We start from the raw sequence: 7,500 nt of genomic DNA, 5'->3' as shown, positions 1-7,500 counted from the left end.
AAGCACATATCATCCAATTGCAACATCTTATGTTGAACCCAGTGACTGATGGTATTCTCGCCCCGACATTCACTCCCCCTTGCTTGTCCTTCCGTCCCCGCAGTTCCCCCAACCCCAATAATAACCCCAAGAACCTCCCCAAAGAACCCATCAGCAGCACCGCCAAAGCAGCTCCATGAAACCTCATAAACATCTCCCCAGTCCCACAACACCTCTGGCCCCCCCCCCTCCCCCCGGCTTCCGACCCCAACGATCCCTGCAAGCAACACCGTCACCCCTTCCGGAGAGGGTTTACGACTCAACTTATTCCCGCCCACCCATTGCGTGGCCAAGCAAAACTGTTTGCTTCCACTTGGTAGTATTTCTGCATGAATTGGGCGTCTGCATGGGGAACAGGGTGCACATATTTTGCGCGTGGTCTTGCTTGTACACACTTGGTTATATGCGCAGGTACATGAGTAGAGTTTAAATGCAAATAGAGTAGAGTAGATAATCGCCTCCAAAATCGAGAGAAGACTGCATGTTAGTGAGCAAATCTCTAACATCTACTTTAATTTTCTCTCGATCGCTGAGACAAATGGCATTGTGGGAGAGAGAGAGAGAGAGAGAGAGAGAGAGAGAGAGAGAGAGAGAGAGAGAGAGAGAGAGAGAGAGAGAGAGAGAGAGAGAGGTGGGGCGAAGATGTTAATGAAGGTAATATGAAGAGGGGGTCCGGATAAAGATATTGAGGAGGGAGAGACAAAGGAGTCCAGGAAAAACATGTATGTAAATAATGCGAAAATATTAAAAAACATAAAACCAGATTTCGAAAAATAGATGGAAACAATTAAAAGCGAACGACAATAAAGTAATTAAATGAAAAATGGATCACCGTAATTACTGGGAGATGGATGAAAAATATCTCGCAAAAAGGTTTAGAATGTACAAGTAATAACGAGTGTATAAAGACTGTACAAAGACATGTTCTACTGTTGTTGTTTTTTCGGGGTTTGAAAGATAAATATTATCAAATATCTCAATACTGAGCTGTGGTTGGGTGCATAGCTGACAATGAAAGAATACAAAGATTGGAAAGGGAAATGAAATCAAGGATATGAATAAATGGACAGATCGAATCTCGCTCTAAATTCATGACAAACGGGCAACCGACCAAGAACCTGTCCTCACCTCAACGTATTCAGTTGGCAGCCAGCCCATTTAACCAGCCAAATCAAGCACACTGACGCATCAATAAAAACAATTCAGGCTGAAGTTACTGAACGGAATATTTAGTCTTGTAATCGAAAGAGGCGACACAAATAATGCATTACCCAATGACCAGAGCCGATTTTTCTTTTTTCTTTTTGTCGATCTGCCTTATTACTGTTTTGTTTAAGCATCAAACATTCTTTTTTCTTTTTTTTTACAAAATTACTCACAACGACTTGCGAATCTACAATGAGCATTTTGCTATATACATATATATATATATATATATATATATATATATATATATATATATATATATATATATATATATATATATATATATATTATATATATATATATATATATATATATATATATATATATATATATATATATATATATATATATATATATATATATATATATACCTTTCTGAGTGGGGATACCTTGACGAGCTGAAAGGGTTTGCGCACCGCAATAATCAGTAAAGCTCTACTAGTCAGGGCCACCCATACTAGGTTGGTTTGCTGTGAGCGATCAGATGAAACTCTCCCACCATCACCAATCCTCAGTAGCTAGCGTGATAATGAAAACTGGCCCAAACCCAGATATGTATATTACAACCCCCGTCTTGGCACCTAGTCCCCAGCGGCAGTGGAACAACTGCTCAAGATGGCCGGCAACTACATTCCACTCAGGGGTTGCTGAGAATCTCTGCACTTGAACAGACCACCTTTGGAACTGAACCTTGCAACATACAATGTCAGGACCCTGTCTAGACAAGAAAATCGTGCTGTGTTACTAGAAGAGCTGAAATAAATAAATTGGAATATAATAGGAATGAGTTAAATTAAAAAAAAAAAAAACTGGGGAATCTTCTATAGATTTAAAAAAAGAGCCATATTTTTTGCTTCAGATGACATGAAAGGAACAAAGAAAATGGAGTAGGTTTTCTTTATAATAAAAATCTTGCAGGTCACACCGAAGAATTTTGTAGTACTAGCGACAGAATTGGAGGATTAATTTATCAAACTAAATAAGAAGTACAAACTTGAGATCATTCAAACGTATGCACCAAGAACACCCCATACAGAGGAAGAAATAGAAACTTTTTATGAAGATTTGGAGATATCTGTGGATAAAAAAAAAAGACTCAATTTAAATTTGTTTTGGATGATTTCAATGCTAAAATGGGTAAAAAGAAGAGAGGATAATCAAGAGTGGTAAATTTGGAGTAGGCACAACGAATGACAGAGGAGACATGCTTGTAGAATTTTTTGAAAGAAACAATTTTAAATTCGTGAGCACTTTCTTTTATATGATAGAATATAGAAAATGGACACGGAGAAGCACAAATGGAGAAACAAAAAATGAAATAGATTTTATTCTCAGTGAAAAAGTTAATTTAGTTAAAGATGTAACAATGTTGAACAAGTTAAAGTCTAGCCACCATAGAATGGTGAGAAGCAAAATTCGTTTAGATTTTAGGAAAGAGAGAGAAAAATTCATTTTAAGAAAGAAAATAAACACTCCTGTATTGAGAAAAAATCTAGTGAGTTTACTTTAGCAATGCAAAATACGTACTTCCAGCTAGATGATGAAATGGAAGCAAGTAAAAAGGTAATGAACAGTAATTTAACAAAATTTGTGTTGGAATCAGCATAAGCGATAGGTCGTAGAGTTCCTAAATGAGATCAAGGAAAACTTTCAGAAAAGACCAAAAAGCTAATAAAGAAAAGATTGGAAATGAGGGTAAAATCCAAGAGATGAATTAGAATTACCGGAACTTTTCAAAACAATAAACAAACTAAAAGACCCATTCAAACCAAAATTGAGGAAACGCTATAGAAAGGAAGATACATTAAATTGATTAAAAAAAAAAGTTTGGAAAAAGGGTTTGCTTTAAAGGATGAAAATGAAAATATTGTCCACAATGGAGATGGAATGATAAAAAATGCAGAGGATTTCTATACAATGTTATACAAAAGTGTTATGGGAAATAACTTCACCAATAGAAATAATGAAACAGCTGAGCCGGTACCGAATGTAACAGTAGGAGAAAAACAGAAAGCATTAAAAGACATGAAAAGAGACAAAGCAGCAGAAGAAGATGGCCTAACAATAGATTTAGTAATAGATGAAGGAGATTTCGTTGTAGTAAAACTGGGTGAACTCTACACCAAATGTCTGCAAGAATGCTCTATACCTACAGCTTGGAAAAACTTTATCATTATACTATTTCACAAAAAAAAGGGAGACACAAAAAACCTGAAAAATTACTGGCCAATAAGTTTACTCTCAGTAATATATGAAATAATTACAAAGATCGTATTAGACTTTAATCAACCAAGAGTGTAACCAGGCTTTAGAAGTGGGTATTCAATAACTGACAATTTCCTTGTAATTAACCAGCTAAGGGAAAATTCAACAGAGTATGACAAATCCCTATGTATGGAATTTATAGACTATGAGGAAAGCCCTTCAAAGACAAGGAATAGATGAATTTTATGTTAGAACACTTGAAGATATCTATATAGAAGACAGGCGTTACACAAGTTATTCGCAGCATGCCTAGAGGAAGTTTTTATGAATTTAGATTGGGAAAATGCAGGAAGTAATACCTTAACAACTTATAATTTGCAGATGACATAGTTCTATGTAGTTAATCATGAGAGGAAATGGAAAAAATGATAGATGAATTGAATAGAGAGAGCAGAAATGGTGGACTGAAAACTAGATAACGTTCAATGAAATTAAGAACAAATAAGGGTAATGGATGAACCTCTAGAGCTTCGATACCCCCACTGCTCACCTATTGTATGAACCATTTCACTATCATTTAAAATACATACTTTTAGTAAAATTGAGGAAAAAAACATTGAGAGATATGTTTCGACGAAAAATAATATAGGCTTCTAATTTCTCATGGTATGTTTAATGAAGAAAAAAATATATAAATAAAAATAATTAAATAAAACAGGAATTCACACTGAACCCATAGTGATCGTTCATGGTACCCTAGTGTTTTGCGGAACCTCGGTTGGGAATGGCTGCCCTAGAGATATATAATGAATATACGGTGTTGTTGATAGTGTTTTTCTTTAATTCGTTTGTGTGTTCTTAATAGCAGAGAATTCTGTTAAGAGTAACACCTAGATATACTGGATAGGGGTGGGCATCTAATTCCTTATTTTCCCATATGATTTTTAGTTTCCGGTTAGCTTCGTGATTGTTAAGGTGGAATGAACACACCTGCGTTTTACTGGGGTTTGCATTGAGGTGCTATTTTTTTTGTAGTATACTAAGAGAGATGATAAAGCTCTTGATAGTCTCAACTCTATCCCTTCAAAGGAGCGTGACTGTGGCATTGCATAGGTCATCTACGTATATGAATCTTCGTATATCCTGAAACTCTGGTTGGTCATTGTATAAATGTTCAACAAAATGAGAGCCTGTGCAGAGTCCTGCGGGAGACCGTTATTTTGGGTCCTCCACCTGCTTTTCATCCTATCCATTTCTAAGAAGAACCATCGATTTACAAGGAGTGACTCTGATTCCTAATATGCAAGCATCTTTGACTATTTGGAGAACTTTTAGGAGTGCCCGGTGGTTGACAGTATCGTATGCAGCAGTAAGGTCTACAAAGGCTATCTTAGTGATTTTTTTCTTCTCAAATCCATCCTCGATATACTGAGTTAAATTCAGAACCCGATTGCAGCATGATTGGCACAGCCAGAAGACTCCTTGGTCGGGTGATAATTTTCCTTTAACCTTTGGAGATATTCGTGCCATCATCATGCGTTCATATAATTCATATGTGGTGTATAACAGTGATGTTGGTCTGTAACATTTGAGAGACAAAGGGTCTTTACCTGGTTTTAGCAATGCTACTAATTTCACTCTTATCCATATCTTTAGTGTTCGATAGGTTCTTACATTTAGTGAATAGTGAAAGGAGACATTCTTTTGTCCTCTCACCAAAGTTTAGGATCATCTCTACTGTAATTTCATCTAGTCTGGCTGCCTTTCCAGTTATAAGAAATTTCATTGCCATATCAAATTCTTGTATGGTGAACGGTAGGAAATCCTGGTTATACTCAGGCACAGCTCGTTCCATGTCCATCTTCATTTTCTTCAAGTATCTCATTTCTTTCTTATAAGGTTTTCCATTGAGTAGGAGTTGGTAAAAAACCTTGAACAATGTTAATTTCTAAACTTAGTATTTGAAATGTTTCTAAAATTGTTATGCGAGTGTGTATGGGCCTTGATGTGGGAATGTATGTTCTTTGTAGAACTTGAAACCTATCAACAGCAATAATAACCTCCATTCATGCTTTTCTTATCTCACAACCTTACACTTACATCAGTTATCCTTCATGAATCTATCAATCGAACCATAAAATGAACTATAACATGCATAAAGACTAAACACACCTTTGCATGAGTCAGACTTTTACACAAAACTAGCTATTTCCGTGCCTTTGTATTCTAACACAAAGTTTGTTTTTGTTATATAAACTTACAATTAGTCTCAATCCATGTCTCTACAATACACCATAGATCTTAAAACCATTTGATATTGAAAATCCCTAAATTCTATCAATTTTCTTATGGTCAATTTTCCATAACACTAATTTTCATATCAATCTTCCTTGTGCATAAGTGAACCATTTCATGATGATCTGTGTCAGGTCCTTCTTAACTGCACTAACCATTAACTCTAGCCTAATCTCGACCTTTCCAACAAGTTCCTCAGGATTCAATTGGATGGTTAGATTTGCATGGGATTGATAGTAAACCCACTTCATTTTATCATTCTTTTATAAATAAAAAATATTTACAACAGAATAACTGTTTCTACACCCTTCATTTAAGGGATAGGCAAACCGGCTTTCTGTCAATATAAAAAATTAAGGTACTCGTAAAGGTTATAATTATATTGATTGATCATTAATAGAGTTCAATTACCGTATCGTAAAACACTTGATCTGGAATCGGTTATATTATATACAGGATGGCTTTTCATAATAACAAATGTTAATTCTAACAAACATAAGTTTTCTACCTATATCCTTTAATAAATTTTGAGAATTCACATCGAAGTAAAACGTATTAAAAATATCTTTTATATGATGACAACTGTCTGCCATTTTTATTCTATGTAACTAGTGGCACTATGTAAGCATTTCTGTAATAATTTCTTTACATACCGTAAGTAGAACAGTGAGGTCTTATGTGCCATGCCTCTCATCACTCATCCACAAACAAGGTCATAAGTCATCAACCAAATAAATCATTTCTTCATCTTTATAACCAAACATAAGCTTTATTTAGTTTTGACATACTGAACAGCTCCAAATCTACAAGAACTTGATGCATAATACGGTCATATTTTCTCAAATTATTATTTTGTGTATCATTTAGATATTCGCCTGGTGCATAATTACAAATTTAGAACGAGTGAAAGGACGTGGAAATTTAAACGAATCAAAAGAAAGCCCATTCATTACTTTTATTGTATTTTCATAGTTATGTTGATTACTTTCATTTCTTATTCACTTTAATTTCTAAGATAAGACCAGGCCATTTTGTCGAAACCTTGAAAAATTAGGTAGTGATTGAATCGATCAATTTATTTGATACTTACCTTCAACCACAATGCCTCTCTCTCTCTCTCTCTCTCTCTCTCTCTCTCTCTCTCTCTCTCTCTCTCTCTCTCTCTCTCCCCTCACTTTGGATATCAAATGCAGTTTTATTGCTTATTTTGGTTTTCATCCAGGCAGATTAAACAAAAGAGTATCATATATCTTTTTTCGGGATCTACTTATGCACTTGGAAACTTATTCTTCCAAACATTAGGCCGCTTAAAACACACTTTAGAAAAGAAAGCAATATAGGCTACCACTAGAATTTACTGTCGTTAATAGTCCAATCAAGTTCTAAAACTTTTATAGTCATCTATTGCTTCGCTTTAATTATCCTTTTTTTTGCAATATTATCATTCATAGACAATGGCTACACAAATGACCAAGGCGTTACCGAGATGTGCATCGCTTTCCACTTCACCATTTCAAAATCACTGAATAAAATCCTTTAAACATCTTAAAGAATTTTTGAGCCACCAGGATATTTGACGTGAAACTTATTTACTCTTTATCCTATCCATGCAACTATTTTCTAACATTTGCCTCAGTTCTTTAGGTTATAATTTTACCTTTAATCTAGTTTGTCTCAAATACTTGATTATAACTTTCGGTTTTCTGCTTATTTACTTTGTTTCCTCCCATTTTCTATGACTATGTTATAGATGCG

Source organism: Palaemon carinicauda, chromosome 5 (genome assembly GCF_036898095.1).
Source record: "Palaemon carinicauda isolate YSFRI2023 chromosome 5, ASM3689809v2, whole genome shotgun sequence".
Lineage (NCBI taxonomy): Eukaryota > Metazoa > Arthropoda > Malacostraca > Decapoda > Palaemonidae > Palaemon > Palaemon carinicauda.
This window is presented reverse-complemented; position numbering follows the sequence as displayed.